Genomic DNA, 17088 nt, shown 5'->3' with positions numbered 1-17088 from the left:
GCATACAGAACAACATATAAAATGCCCGTTGGAATGTCTCCTTACAGGTTAGTATTCGGCAAGATGTGTCACTTGCCGGTGGGAATTGAGCATAGGGCGTACTGGGCAGTCAAGGAGATTAATATGAATCCTCAAGCCTGTGAGGGAGAGAGGAAACTGCAGCTCCAGGAGTTGGAAGAATTGAGGCTTGAGTCTTACGAATCAGCGATGTGGTACAAAGAAAAGACCAAGCTTTGGCATGATAAGAATCTCCGAACCAAGGAACTGCAAGTTGGGCAGAAAGTTCTCCTGTTCCAATCCCGGCTCAAGTTAATGCCTGGTAAGCTGAAGTCCAAATTGACTGGACCATACACTATTGTGAGTCTTCGTGCAAATGGAGCAGTAGAGATTCAGGGAAGTGCTTCAAACTCAACTCCTTTTCTTGTCAATGGTCATAGTGTGAAGGTATTTAGGGATAACTCGGAGCTGTGTGTAGTGGACGAAATGCCACTACGCGCACTCCCTGATATCGCCTGATCGGTCTAGGAAGAGAGTGTTCTTAAGGACTTCCTAGGTCCAGTATCCAAGAAGTTTTACCATGACCTGACCTAGGAATCGTGAGAACACTTGAACACAATTTGTAAATATTTAATTGTTTTCTTTAAATCAAGAAAACCAAACAAATCAGAAAAAAATAATCTTCCAAAAATATTTTCGAAATACCAGACTCCTTGGGAATGTTTTTGATATTGTCATATCCTAGACTTGGGGGGTCTGGCGTTTCATTTTTCTAGTTTGATTCTTTTTTTTTATGTGTAGTTCTGCAGAGAGTATCTACTGGGGCAGGGAGTTGAGGAGCAAAACATTGGAGGGAATTGGCACCGGTTCGGATTTCAAAAAAAAAAACTAAAGGGGCACCTTTATGAGGAGACGTACGGTTGCTAGCGTCATGCCTATAAAACCGTCCTCGTCCATACCCATCAGCTAATAACCGTGTGCTGCTTTTTATTTTTCATTACTCACTTTCTCTCTACATTCGAAAATCCCCAAAATTTCTCTTTAGGTTTTCTTTCTCTAACCCTAATTGAGAAAATTCTGTCCGAGTTTCTGTGAAAATTTTGCAGCATTCTTCATGGACAACAAACAGGGTGCCGGAAGTACTTCAGGACCCGCCGATTCTAATACGGTGGCGTTCATGGCTGACCTCCTACAAAAATTTGGGGGGCCAGAAAAGGCGATGGAGGCATTTGCCATGTTCGCGGCTGTGATGGGGAAATCTGTACCGGCCGTTTGAACATCTGCCGTACCACCCCACCGGAAACTTCAGGCGTTTCAACATCCCAACCGGAAGCCGTCGCAGAACCTGACACTGCCGTCCCGGAGACAGCCACCGCAGAAAAGCACGAAGAAGAAGCAGATCTGGCGGCAGGGCTGGGATTATTGGCTGTAAGTGAACCCAGGTTAGATTCTGTCACTGAGAGGGAATCCCCTGTTTTAAATGATGAAGTAGTTGGAGTTCCTGAGGGGGTGAACCCTGTGTTTGCCGCCGTGGATTTTGTGGAGAAAGAAACCCTACCAGAATCTGTGGGTGTGGATCTTTCTGTTGTTACTGATAGTCGTACAGAGGGGGAATCCCCTGTTTTGGAAAAGTTTGGAGGGGGGGAAACCCCAGTTGTTGGTAGTGATGTTCCAGAGGGCGACGAAGCCCTAAATTCTGATAGAAAATTAGCGGGAGAAACCCCAGAAGTGGTTGAGGGCGCCGAAGCCCTAACTGTTGAGGAAGATGTCAAAGAGGGGGAAACCCCTGAGAAGTCCGTGGGTATTGAAGCCCACGTTGAACAAGAGTTGGTTGGGGTAGAGTCCCCTGTTTATCTCAAGGGGGCGACCCCTTTTATGTCTGACAAGGGAGAAGCCCTCGTTGCTGATGCTGAACAAGAACCCGACGGCGACGGGATGACTTTGATGGTAGATCTGACTGATGTCCCCGATGGGACCGATTCACCAGTTAATGCACGGGAAGCAAGGAGGCAAGCTCGTCGAGGTTTACATGATGAAATAGAAGAACACGTCGCGCGGACAGAAGCAGGGTCGCTGGATCTAGAGCCTGCAGCTCCTGACCAGGTAAACTCTCCTAGACCTACTGATGGGGAGAGCGACAAGGAGGAGCGCCGACATGCGGTCGAGAGGAAGAGGAAAGGAAAACAGATTGATCCTTCCTCGACCAAGAAAGCAAAGGAGAAGTCCGTTGAACCCTCTCTCCCTCCACCTGCTAAGGTACCGTACGCTGCTGAGTCCGGAAGCCCTGATGGGTCCAGTGACTCCGAAGAAGAACAAGAGGTGGAGCTCAACTTTGAGCCGAAAAAAATCTGGATTACTAAAGAGCTGCTGAATGAGATGAAGAAGTTCGCGGATCCAAAACGCACAGCAATATACACGGAGAAGAGTGGTTTAGGAAAGGTTGCTAAGTCTGGGAAGATGTATGACTCGGCGGAACTAAAGGAGATCTCGAGCAACGATGAATTTTGGGGGTATATAGAGGCAATCGGCTTTGACTGGTTGCTAAAACATAGCACCCTTGAGGTTCCGATAGACTTGGCCCGGGAATTTTTCTCGACTTTTCGGTTTAAATCTACCACCGACTTGGATGCCGATTCCATTAACTTCCGGCTCTTCACCTAAGAACATGTGATGAGCATCCGTGAGTGGACCTTACGGATGGGTCTGCTGACGCGTACAGAAGATGACGAAGGATTATGGAACGAGAGAATGGTCGGCCACCAAAGTTCATGCCAGGTTTCAAAGCGCAGAGCGCATGGGAGTTCTTGACCCACCCGAGGGTGGGTCAATTTAAAACTAGTTTTTCAAAGGCCAACCATATCGAGGACAGGATCCTAAGGTTCGCCTAAACCTTCATTAGCTATAATCTGATGGGCACAACTAACAATGCATTGACGACTCCCGATTGATACTTTACCTGGTGCATGGCCACGGGTGTACGTGTCCACTTGGGCTACTGGTTAGCCCAAGCCTGCCACCAAGTAACTGCCAACCCTTCCCGGCATCTATACACATGCCATCTTCTCGGGGCTTATCTACAGCGGAATGTGATCATGAAGATCCACAAGTCCTGCCGAGAAGTGAAGATGTGTCTACCCCCAGAGGTTTTCAACATGGATTACTTCTTCAACAAGGGGCTGCTAATCACGCACGGGAGGGATGTCTATTTTTATGAAGTTGGTAAGTCGGAAGCCCAGATCAAACAGGAGCAAGAGGTGGCGGGAGTGAAGGAAATTGCTAATGTGGATGAAGCCAGAAGATCAGTCGTGGAAGTTGAAGAAATGAGGAAAGAAGTCGGATGGATGAGATCCGAAATTAAAATAGTGAGAGAAGAGATCGTGGCCCTAGGGGCAAAGGAAAGGACAGTGCTGAACGTGAGAGAGTATGGAAGGAGGTCACGGGAGTAAGAACGGAAGTACACAACATGCGAATGGAAGTTGGGCAAGTTAGGGAAGAGATCGTGGCTCTTAAAGGACGTGTTTCCGATCTAGTGGCTACATCAGCCAAGTATACTGAGAAGATGACGGAGGCAGTCGCACTGATGATGACGATGGCAAAATGGTTTAGAAGGAAGTTCCCAGACGCACCAGAGTTGCTTCCTGGACCTGGGAGCACTTCGGAATCGTCGGGGCAGGGAAGTTTACCTCTTCAAAAGCTTTCCCAACCGACAAAACCTCTAACCGCCCCGTCTACCAGCAAGCCCGTGACTGTGAAATCAATCCCCAAATCCGTGACCCTGAAGAAGACTGTACCCATACAGACAGCAGAGACGACAGAGAGGCCGGAATCGCCGGCGAGAAAGAAAGCTAAGGTGACCCAACAGGCCGTGCCGCCCAAGTCTGGCTCCCGAGGGGGCCAGACCCCGAATTGAACCCCCCCAACCCAAGTAACTTTTACTTTTCATCTTTTATTGCTTTCTGTTTTTGTTTTTCTGTGCCAGTATGCTTGTTCTGTACTTATGTGTTGCAATTTCCCACACTTAGCCCATTCTTTGGTCTAAGTGTGAGAAGGGGTTGTGCCGTTTTGCATGTTTGGTTTTAGTTATTGATCTTTCTCCCACTTAGCCTGGTGTACGGTCTAAGTGTGAGAAGTTTGTTTTGTTTTTAGCATGTTGTTTGTTCGTTTTATGTTGTTCATACTTCCCTGTTTCCCCCCTTCACTAGGATAGCTTGGGGACAAGCTTGAGTGAAGTGGGAGGGGGAGGGAATAGGTGCAGTATGTAAATAAGAGTCTTAGAGTCTTCAGTTTTTATTTTATTTTTGCGTGTTGCATGAGCTAATGGATACAATAAGGCAAAAATTCCCTTAGTAAGAGCAATTGAAGAAAGAATACACGTCAACTTTGATGCCCTTTTCCTTAATAAACCAAAAGCGGTTTGGATGAAGTGAGGACGATAGAGGATGCTTTAGATAACCTAGCTGTGCAGCCCTACTATAAAAGTGAGTTATAAGCCTAAACACTTTGAGCTAACATGTAAAAATGGGCATCCACTTGATGCTTAGGGAGTAGAGTACAAATGAGGAAAAATGGGTTCTGGAGGAATAAGCTGGACGAAGTCCAGAACTGTTGGTATAAGCTGGACGAAGTCCAGGAAAAGGAGGTATAAGCTGGACAGGAGACAAATTGAAAAAAGGGGGGAGGTATAAGCTGTACGAAGTCCAGGGAAAAAAGGGGAAAAAAAGAAGAATAAAAATTACCTGACCTAAAAAATAAAAAATAAAAATAAAAATAAAAAGGAGATGATAGAAAAGAAAAACTCTCGTAACCCAACGCATCAGTGGTGTAACTTTAACTTTGGAGCGTTTTGGTCCTTACATCCCTAGTGAGAAATGAGCGATCGAGCGAACCTAACCGCTAGGAAATCCATAGGCTTCTTGACAAACTGACGGACCGTTTAGGTCGACGAAGGAAGAGGGAGGATTTGAAGACTGTAGATAATCAGAGAGAACTTAAGCTTGTGGGGACCGTTGCCTAAACGTTGAAACTAGTGCATGCTTATTTGTTGTGTTCTGTGTTCTTTGTGTGTTCTATTTTTATTTTTTTTCTCTCTTTTCTGAATCTGTAGTTGTCTAGGTCTAGGAGTCTGTTTTTGTGTTAGTGTCTTGTTTATAGAGTTGTTCTTGGGAATCGTGCATTGAAATTCGCCTTATTTCTTTTTTCTTGTCTTTCATACTTGAGGACAAGCATGGTTTAAGTGTGAGCAGTTTGATAAGGCTAATTTCATGCATAGGTCTAGGGGAAAAATTCATGAATTTACAGGGTCTAACACTTGTTTTAAGCCAGGTGTGTAGGAAGGAATCCGCCAGGTCTAGGAAGGGAAGGCGGTAATCACACGTCCGAGGAAACTGGCGGATAAGTGAACAATGTGCGAAAAATTGCTTGACGGAGGAAACCTCGGAGTTGAAGGGTAGAAAAGAGATTTCTACGAAGACTCTAGAAGGTTATGTCCGCATCTATAAAAGGGATAAGCATGCACGCTGGAGGGACCTTCTCGGTTGGAGGCCTCGCTAACAGCCTGTAGCTTAGTTCACTTTTCACACACTTGGGTTCTTTTCGTGGGGAGATTCAGGGTGACGTACCTTGGGTTCACATCTAGCTTTCTCACGTTTTCGATTGGGTTGTAACACCATCCTTTTGTGGGGCGAAGAAACAATTTAATTTCCGTTTTCGTACTTTGCTGATTTCGCCGAGCTTCACTGTTCGAAGCTCAGACCTCTGGTTGTTTTTACCATTTATTCCGTCTTTTATGCAAGTTTTATTTTCAGTTATGTCGATGATGTTGATTTCTGGTTTTGCTGCTACGATCTTCTGGAATTTGAGTTAGTTTACTTGTTTTGGATGCGTTTCACAATTGTTTTCTGAATTTATGCAGGTTGTTGGATCTGGGTGATCGGAGTCTGTTTGTTGATGAATCGGAGAGTTGAGTTCGCTGGTGTTGTGGAGATGTTGGTGATTGTTTGAATTCGGAGTTGATAGGGATAGATCTGTGAAAACCGGAGTTGTAGAGTCGATTTTGTCTGTTGTTGGGTTCGGATCGCTTGGATACGGACGTGAATCTGAGCAAGATTGATTAAATTTCATGCCTAGTTTACTTGTTTTCATTTCATTTCGCCTAGTTTACGCAGATCTGATGTATTTCCGGTTCATGGTAAGTTTTCAGCATCCTAATCTTTATATTCTGTTCGAATCCAGATATATGCTCCTCTTTCTCCATTTGAGTGCTTGAATCGGTTAGGAAATTTAATGTCGCTGTTAGTTGGAGCATAAGTTTGTTATTTGCAGCTTTGTCCGTACTTACTATATTTGGAGTCATGGTCCCCGCTGTTTTATTCTCTCTGTCTAGTCTTAATTAGTTAGGCGTTTACTCAATCTAGGAAGTAAAATGTGTCTCTCAGTATTTAAGTCTGATTTTATTTTCCTTTCCGTGTCCTAGGTCTAGCATTTACATTTCGTGCCTAGGTCTAGAGGTAGTTAAAATTCTCAACCCTTTTGCGTGGCAGCAGTCGCTTGTTTCCAGAGTTTCTAAGCACTACTTCACGAATCCATCTTCGTGGGATCTCTAGAGGTAGTTAAAATTCTCAACCCTTTTGCGTGGCAGCAGCCGCTTGTTTCCAGAGTTTCTAAGCACTACTTCACGAATCTATCTTCGTGGGATCGACCCCTCTTCTCTATACTAATTTATAGTATTCGGGTTGAGGGATTTATTTTTGAAGGGGAGTCGAGTGTGTCCAACGACAAAAACACTGTTGTTCTCTTGAGTTCCTGGACCTGGTGATCCGGTGGATTTAAGGAGCGTGGTGTCTTGACCGAGCACTTGCTTTAGTTTTCTCTGTGCACACTTGACTTACTTACTATCACTGCTTACACAGAAACCACCCTTCAATAACGAAAGTTGTTTATTAGATGAACTTATTGTAATATAACACTCGAACTTACTAGCAAAAATACTTCATTAAGTATGTAAAATATTTCATCACAACTAAAAGAAATTTCAACTACGTTACAATTAAAAAAGTTCAGCAACTAGGAAATTACATCGAGACGTAATGATATTAAAGCTAAGCATTTCTGAATCGGATTACTCACTGAAAATGAATCATTTTGAATAGTCGACATTCAGATGAGTCGTCGTCTTCTTCTTCTTCTTCTTCTTCTTCTTCTTCTTCTTCTTCTTCTTCATGGGATTAAAAAGCACCCTCCTCCCCAGGATCAAATAGTCGACCTTCAGATAAGTCATCCATTATTGTTCCCTCGTCCCCGAAAATAATTTTTTGGGAGACGTCTCACGTTCGTTCACTACTTGTCGGTTAACATCAGTTATGGGAGTGGGGTTGTTAATGTTATCGATTGACATTTATAGACGTAGTGTTGGTTGAATTCTCCATGGATCACGAAATAAGTATATCAATATAAAAAACGAGTCACGATCGTTGCATATCGAACGACTTCAGAAGCAGAAGTTGAACAATGGAAAAATGAACCACTAAATTCAGAGAGAGATTTCGAACGATGGATTTGAGAAGGAAAAATTGCAAGAATTCATTAAGATTAAGAAGAAGCAGTTTATCTTGGATCGTGCTGTGGAGATTTTTTTCATATTTGTGTGGCATGAATCTGGGAAACAAATTTGCACAAGATTGGGATTTACTAAAAAAGCCTTGGTCCGATTTTTTTGAATAAAATAATGAGATCTGGTTTTAATTAATATGACTGTTAGATTAAAATAATTGAGGGATGTGATTTGGTCTCTGGTTCGGTCTTTAAAATTAGTTCGACATTGAATACAATCCTATATCAATAGGATATATATATATATATATATATATATATATATATATATATATATATATAGGGTCTTGTTAGGTTGAGATTTTTTAGCTTAATTGAGAATTGAGATGCATTTTCAGCCACTCATTTTGAAATGTCAACTACAAGTAGATTATGTCAACTAAGGGGTATTATCGTCATTTCATTTCAATAGCCAGAATATCAAATGTCAACAACTCGTATTAAAATGTCAACAACTAAAAAAAATTTAATTTTTTTAATTTTTTTAATTTTTTTTAATTTTTTTTAAATTTTTTTAAAATTTTCGCGCGATGTCAACTACTGAGACATTATGTCAACTACGATGTGTAGTCTGCACATCAAATGTCAATAGCTCTGCACATCAAATGTCAACAGCTTATAATTGAGATTATATATGTGTAGTTGACATGAATTGTATATGTAGTTGACATTATATGTGTGTAGTTGACATGAATTGTATATGTAGTTGACATTACATGTGTGTAGTTGACATGAATTGTATATGTAGTTGACAAAAAAAAAATTAAATAAATAAAATAAATAAAAAAATAAAAAATTGAAAAAAAAATAATTTTTTTAAAAAAAATAAAAAAAATATTTATTAAATAAAATTTATGATGAAATTACAAATATGCCCTTTCACAATTAATTAATGTAAAAATATTTTCCATGTGGCAAATTCTGGACCACTCATTTAATAAAAATGAGTGGCTTATAATGCATCTCAATTCTCAATTAAGCTAAAAAATCTCAATTGATCACGACCCTATATATATATATATATATATATATATATATAGGGATGTATTCATTTCTTTTTGTATCTTTTGTTCTATTGTTCTTTTTAATCTCAGCCCCACGATTTTGTCATCCGATGGTTAGATTGATGCCACGTGTCATTTAATAATGCAAATTTTCTGTTGAATAATGCACACCGACTAATAATGCACCATTATAGTGTAATAATGCAGATTCTCAGTTGAATAATGCACACCGACTAATAATGCAACTTTTTCGTCAAATAATGCAGATCATCACAACCATCCAATTCAAGGATCCAAGGGTTGTGATTAAAAATAACATTAGACTGAAAAGCTGCGAAGGATCCAAGGGTCCCATTATATGCACACCACCCCTTTAGTGTAGAACTAGAGACTAAAATATGGCCTTTGGATCTAATTTTTGATGGATGAGATGTGATATTGTACAAATAATTTCCGTCATTCATCTTATGAGCAATTTATTTCATCTGAGGGGCTATTTAGTCATAATACATTAGGTCAACTGAAATTCTATAAGGTATGTCCGTAAGATTTGGGAGTAAGTAATAAGGAGTTATTTCTTTTACCCTAATCGACTACTTGCCCATTCACATATTCATCTCTTTCCGTCTTCTTCTCCAACTTCACACCTGGTGACAGGATTTTCATCCATGGACGATACTTCATCACGAACGTTGTGCGAGTTTCACAATGGCTATGAAAAAGAATTCTAAATTTCAAGGTTTATTTGGTGTCTCAGAAAGGCAAACCGAGATCAAAATCTCCGTCGAATGAACCAGAAACTTGTGGTGAGTTAACCCAAAATTTCGTTTTAAATTTGGGTCTCTATTTTTGTAATTGAGAGGGTTATATGTTTTTGCTTCATTTGTTTACCATTTTGGTTCTCAGTTTCGGATTTATTCGGGATCTTCAAGATATGAGTTTCGATTTGTTTGATGGTTCAAAATTGGTTCATTTTTGTTGTATACTGTGAATTGATTACAGTATAAGATGAAATCATTGCGTAAAAGGATGAAGAAATTTTGTCAGAAGATGAAGTTATTTGTTTTGGACTGTGCAAATTGGTTCATTTAAACAAAATGTTTTCATTTCTCTGGTGAAGTTATTACATTATAAGATGAAGCAATGTGATAATAAGATGAAGTGATTCCATACTTTAATTTCTAATTTCGATTCATTTTGTAGTGTATTTTGTGATGAGTTCAGAATTGTTTTTTTTTTGTTTTTTTCAATTGTAAAGATGGTTCTGTAGTTAGAATTCGGTCTCTGGTGAAGTGTAGAAATGTTTTTGTAATGAAATTATTGAACACAGGTAAAACAACTACTTTTAGTGCAAAGGTTGGGGTGGGCAATCTAGTAGGCCACACCGGAGATTGCTGCGCGTGTTTGAGGAAATGAGTAGTAAGATTAATCAATTGCTGGCTTTGGATTGCATTCTAAGATGGTTCAATTGATGTCTACTTTTATTTTACTGTTTTGATTCTGATTTTTGGATTTCATGGAAGCTATTCAAGAGATATGAGTGATTTCAGTATAAGATGAAGTTTGATAAAAAAAAAAAAAAAAAAAAAAGGGCGTGGAAATGGTTAAATCCTCCATTGATGTTCGTCAAGAATCATCGTGGTGGTGGTTAAATTCTCCATTTTTGTTCTATTAAGGGGTGGGGCTGTTTATATCATCCATTGACGTCACGTCATAGGAGAAACATCTATTTCTATTGGGATGGTTGAACCCTCCATAGAGAACGAGCTATGAAATTGAGAATTATAAGCAGATCATTGTATATCACAACGTAATTGAGAAAATTATTTCTGAAATTGATTTTTATAAGAATACCATAAAGATATTACGCTGGATGAAAAAAAAGATCATGAAGATTGTTTCCATAATTGAGTGGCGTAAATTATGTTAAATTGTTAATATAGTAACTGCTATAACATTGGAATTCCTAATCAACCCTTCTTCCAATTTTATTGAATATAAAAAACGAACTTGGGTATATTAAATATAACCATGAGATTAAAACAATGGGTGGATGAGATTTGGTCTCTGGTTCGGTCCCAAAAATTAGTTCGACATTGAATACAATCCTATACATATATATATATATATATATATAGAGTCATGTTCATATCCTTTTCACATAATTTATCCTTTTTTCTTCTTCATCTCATGCGTCCATTTAATCAAATCGTAGGGGTTAGATTATTTGCTGAATCCATTAAATATATTCCTTTTTTTAATTCGGAAAGGGCAGAAAAGAGATTCACTGATGTTGGTTGTTATGGAAAGATCCATAATTTCCTCCCTCCAGGATCTGTGCGGTTATTTGTAAAAATTTCATTAGGATTCATTAGAGGTGAACATAAACTTAGCTCCGTCTCTAGGAGGGTACGTCTCGATGCCCTTGGCGCTCATGTACACGTTGTTGCCTCGGGCCCCGCCGAGGGCGCCGTCCTGGAGGTCTTGGATGATCACGTTTACGATGTCGTCTGGGTAGTAGTGGCGCCGCTCGCCCTCCGTTGGCTACTGGAATAGCTTCCATATGAAGTTGGCGACTTCGGACTTTGTTTGAAGGGTGTACGAGATCCCGATGTCGCGGTTGAAGCGCTGACCGCCCAGGGTGGAGGAGGCGTTGTTGGTGGCGCCGAATCGGACGGCGGCAAGGGTGGCTTGGAGGAGTAAGAGGGCGATCAGGAGACATGGGAGGGATATAGTGTGGGTTTTTGTTGCCATGATATTTTTTTTGGGTGTTACAAATGTGATTGGTTTTTGTTGTATGTATATGTTGGAATTAGATGACCATTTTGTTATTGAGGAAAGATTGTGTGATTCATTTAATTATATACATAATGTACATATTATGTAGTGTAATGTGTAGTTTTAGCTTCTGTAATGCATTATTTGTGATATGTAATGAATATTTATCTTGCCCCGTTTCATTTAAGTTGTACCGTATTTCGATGTTTGGCGCACGTTTCTTGTTTTCCCTAAGGGTTTAACAAGCCTAGGGTCTATGGTGTAGTATGTTCTAAGTCTAAAAAACGTTGTCAAAATATACGAGCTATAGTCATTCGTCTGTGGTTGCACATGCATAGCGCGTAGACATTTTTTAAAACAAATGTACATAATGTACATATTATCTCGTGTAATGTTTAGTTTTAGCTTCTGTAATGCATTATTTGTGATATGTAGTGAAAATTTATCTTGCCCCGTTTCATTTAAGTTGTACCGTTTTTTGATGTTTGACACACGTTTCTTGTTTTCCCTAAGGGTTTAACAAGCCTAGGGGCTAGGGTGTAGTATGTTCTAGGTCTAAAAAATGTTGTCCAAATACACGAGCTGCAGTAATTCTTCTGGGTTGCACATGCATAGCGCGTAGGTATTTTTTAAAACAGATATACATAATGTACATATTATGTAGTGTAATGCGTAGTTTTAGCTTCTGTAATGCATTATTTGTGATATATAATGAACATTTATCTTGCCCAGTTTCATTTAAGTTGTACCGTTTCTTGATGTTTGACCCACGTTTCTTGTTTTTCCTAAGGGTTTAACAAGCCTAGGGGCTAGGGTGTAGTATGTTCTAAGTCTAAAAAATGTTGTCCAAATACACGAGCTGCAGTAATTCGTCTGGGGTTGCACATGCATAGCGCGTAGGTATTTTTTAAAACAGATATACATAATGTACATATTATGTAGTGTAATGCGTAGTTTTAGCTTCTGTAATGCATTATTTGTGATATGTAATGAACATTTATCTTGCCCAGTTTCATTTAAGTTGTACCGTTTTTTGATGTTTGACCCACGTTTCTTGTTTTCCCTAAGGGTTTAACAAGCCTAGGAGCTAGGGTGTAGTATGTTCTAAGTCTAAAAAACGTTGTCCAAATACACGAGCTATAGTCATTCATCTGGGGTTGCACATGTATAGCGCGTAGGCATTTTTTAAAACAGATATTCATAATGTACATATTATGTAGTGTAATGCGTAGTTTTAGCTTCTGTAATGCATTATTTGTGATATGTAATGAACATTTATCTTGCCCCGTTTCATTTAAGTTGTACCGTGTTTCAATGTTTGGCGCACGTTTCTTGTTTTCCCCAAGGGTTTAACAAGCCTAGGAGCTAGGGTGTAGTATGTACAACAACAACCACGTGATGCATAAAACAGGATAAATAATGCATTCAAATAGCCAAATAATGTACAGAATCACTCAAGTAATGAACATACAAATATTGCATTCATTCTTAGACTCATGTACAACATCAGTCTAATGATGCATAAAACAGGACAAATAATGCATAGAAATAGCTAAATAATGTACAATTATTGCATTAACTCTTAGACTCATGTACGAGTTCCGTGACGGCTTCCTTATGCTGTGGAGTTAAACTCTTTATACAATTCAGAAAATCTGTAGCTGTACTAGTCCCGGCCTCTGATAATTGCTCCCGAAATTTCTGGGTAATTCCTACTGGCAGTATATCATCGACTGCCTCGTCGATGTCCTATCTTAGCTGCTTTAATGGTGTACGACATACACAATAATAACATACAAATAGTTACATAATGTACAGACTGAATAAATAATGTGGACAGTTATACTGCATTCACTTATACACCCTTGTACAGAAGCCTCAAAATAATGCCTAAAAACTGATACATAATGCATTATAATAATCAAATAATGTTCAGAATCAATCAACAAATGCACCACGAATATTGCAATCACCCATTGTCCCATGTCCAATAACAGTCACATGAAGCATAAACCATGATAAATAATGCACTAAAATAACTAAATAATGTACAGATCCGGTCAAGTAATGAACATACAAATATTCCATTCACTCTTTGACCCATGTACAACAGCAGTCACATGATGCATAAAATATAATAAAAATGCATTCAAATAACCAAATAATGAACAGAATCTCTCAAGTAATGAACATATAAATATTGCATTCACTCTTAGACTCATGTACAACAGCGGCCAAATGATGCATAAAACAGGAAAAATAATGCATAGAAATAGCTACGTAATGTACAGATTCGATCAAGTAATGAACATACAAATATTGCATTCACTCTATGACGCATGTACAACACAAGTCACATAATGGCTAAACCATGATAAATAATACAGTGAAATAGCTACATAATGTAAAAATTAATCAACTAATGAACATACAACTACCGCATTCACTCATTTACCCATGTACAACAACAGGCCTATAATGCCTAAAACATAATGCACAACACTTCCTACAATAATGTATACATTCCATCGAATAATGCACGACATAATATAACATACACTCAACCCAAAACCATAATGTATACCAATCCATACAATGTACAGAACAATTAATGCACAAACGAATATTAAAACAATAACAAATTTGGTAAACAACTCCCTACAATACTGAACAAATCGAAGCAAATAATGCACAAATGATAACAACATTCACTCATTTACAGGCTTCTTATTAAACTAATTCCTGTAGCTTCAAACAAAAATATAATACACAACAATTCCTACAATAATGTACACATTGCATCAAACAATGCACGAATAAATACAACATTCACTCAATTACAGACATATTAAGTTGTCGACATTGTTCACCTGGAGCCTGGGTTGGTTGGCTTTTGAAAGGCCTGCCTCGTTTCGTCATCCTGGATCTGTGACACAAATCAAAAATCAAATCGGATACAATCTTCTCTCCAAAATCGCTCAATACACAATTGTCAACCAGTTATTAACTACAAACTTCAATAATTGACAGAACCCTAACACAAATGAACACGATTTTACGATTTATGAAAATCTCGACCAAAACAAGTGTGAAAAACATTGAATCGACGATTAGGTGGTGTGTCAGCGGTGATAATCGGCGATAAACAGTGGGTATTACGAAAATTTGAAGCGTTAAAACCCTACCTTGTTGTCGACACGAACTGGAAGTCGCGCGCGAAGGGAGTGAGTTTTCGACAGTGAAACGGCGGCGGAAGGTTGAATTAACAGCGAAAATCGACACTAAGGTTGGTTTCCGGTGGATTGGAGTGGTTGCTGGGGTTTGGAAATGAGGGGGAATTCGGGGAGACGGTGTTGAATCGTGGGTTTGAGGAGTGCGGCGGTGGGAGTGAGAGAGAGAGTGGGTAGATGGAAGATTTATGAAAAGCACGCTGAAATCTCGCTCATTACGTTTTAATTCATTGTTGTTTTACAATTATACCCATATAATGCACAAAATGAGTTTAATAATGCAACACGGGATGATTTTGTGATGCTTCATCTAGTCCATCCATTCCATCAATCTAATGGTTGATATTAAGAAGGAACTTAAATCTAAGGGAGGAAAACGAGATTAACACTACCCTATATATATATATTGATGTGTTGTCTTTCTCCCCGTCAGTGGCTGATCCAGAAATTTTAGATTGGAGGTGCAATAAATAATTACATTAACTTAGAGAATTAATATTCAAACGATTTTTTTCTATTATCTTAATTACTATCTTTTTCTATTACCTCAATTATTTATTTTCAAGTGAGTTAAATTATTATATAATATAAAACATAATTTTTTGTGTTTTATTACTTGAAAAATTTTCACTATTTAAAAAATAGATTATTATTATTATTATTGTATAATGGAGAATTTATGTTAGAAGTTCAGGAAAAGTTTTTAAAAATTTTGAATAAAACAGAATGCATCGTATATGATCATAATTATAAAACGTAAATAGTAGTAAAGATTATATCTAACCCCGTTTAATGAAAAGCCAAATAATATATTAGTATTATATTTAATATATATATTAGTTAGACACATAAATAATACTTGAATGATTATAGCCTATAATACATTCATACGTAAAAAAACTGAAATAAATAAAAAGACAATAATAAATTATTATATTTAATGATACATTAGTTAGAAACATAAATAATAGGAGTACTAGCTACTTAACTGATTATAGCCAATCACACAAATCATAAATATAACTATGCATAGCCAAAAAATAGCGCACAAGGGGATTCAAACTCGGGTCTAGCGCTAGAAAAATAAAAATTTTACCACTAGGCTACTCACAATTTTGGGGATAAAATTGTACCCCCTTGTCCTTAATTGGATCCGCCGCTGCTCCCCGTAACAAAAAGAGGATTCGGAAGGGTTCTCTAGCAAGTTTATTTTACGTTATGAAGTACTTCTGTAACGGCTAAAAAACTTTTCACTTTTATATTAAATGATTAAATCATTTAGGATATAGGAATGTTTGGGGCTGACAACCACCACTTTTAATGAAATGAATGGGCTGGATATATTGTTTGTTGTTTTGTAAACGTGTTTCAGTAAAGAATATTAAGAGTTGCTTGTAAATGTTTGGGTTCAGTTTTTATGATGCGTTCCAAGTTCGTCCGTCCCACAAAATTTGTTCTATTTCACTTTGTACCATTTTTGGTAGTAGATCTTATATTCCACTAACTCATTCATACTCACATTTTATTATAAAACTAATATATAAAAATATGACTCACATTCAACTAACTTTTCATTACATTTCTTAAAACTCTTGTCGGGTCAAAATAAGACAATATTTGGGGGACGGAGGGAGTAATTTTTTTTAAAACTGATATGACATTTCCACAAATACCCCCAAAAATCTGTTAATAGTATATTATTTTATTAATTATATCTTTATTTTTTTAATTAATATACTATATACTAATTAAAGTTAGCATAATTTACACTTTGTTAATGGAGTAGTATATTAATTTATTAATTACATCTATATATTTCTTTTAAATTTTTTAAAATTTACTTTATTTATTTTATTTTAATAGCAAACAAAAAAATTATGTTAACTTTGTTAGCATATTTCCGAAAAAAGTTTGGAATTAAATAAATTAGTATACGTTTAAATTATGTTAACTTTCTTATCATATTTATTGATTAATTTTAATTTGTAAAACCTTTAATAGTATATATAAAATTAAAGAAGTTTTAAAAAATAGAAAAAATACAGTGGAAGAAAAGTCTAATTTTATACGCATCTAAAATTTCAAAAGAAAGAAACAACGGCTAAAAAATTGAGTGAATTTTCCATATATTAGGTTTATATAGTTTCCATATTGTATATGATTATTAATCACACTTGTAAAAAAACTATTCGTTGGGCATACCAAGTCATATTGCCAACTTGGTGTGTCTAGACTAGGAAATATTTTCTCTTTTATATAGGTATAGATATAGATTTATAATTTGCACACTAATTTAGAATTATATTCGATTTTCCAACTCCAACGCAAGTTGAAACTTGATACGGAGTAATTAAATTCGATCGCCAGAAATCTAAAACCTAAAAATAATTTATACTCCATAAGAATATTGATTAAAAACTACCTTCCAAGTTTAATTTTAAAACGAAAGAAATCATACTTCGTAAAAATAG

Source organism: Salvia splendens, chromosome 8 (assembly GCF_004379255.2).
Source record: "Salvia splendens isolate huo1 chromosome 8, SspV2, whole genome shotgun sequence".
Lineage (NCBI taxonomy): Eukaryota > Viridiplantae > Streptophyta > Magnoliopsida > Lamiales > Lamiaceae > Salvia > Salvia splendens.
Note: the sequence above shows the minus strand (reverse complement) of the source record.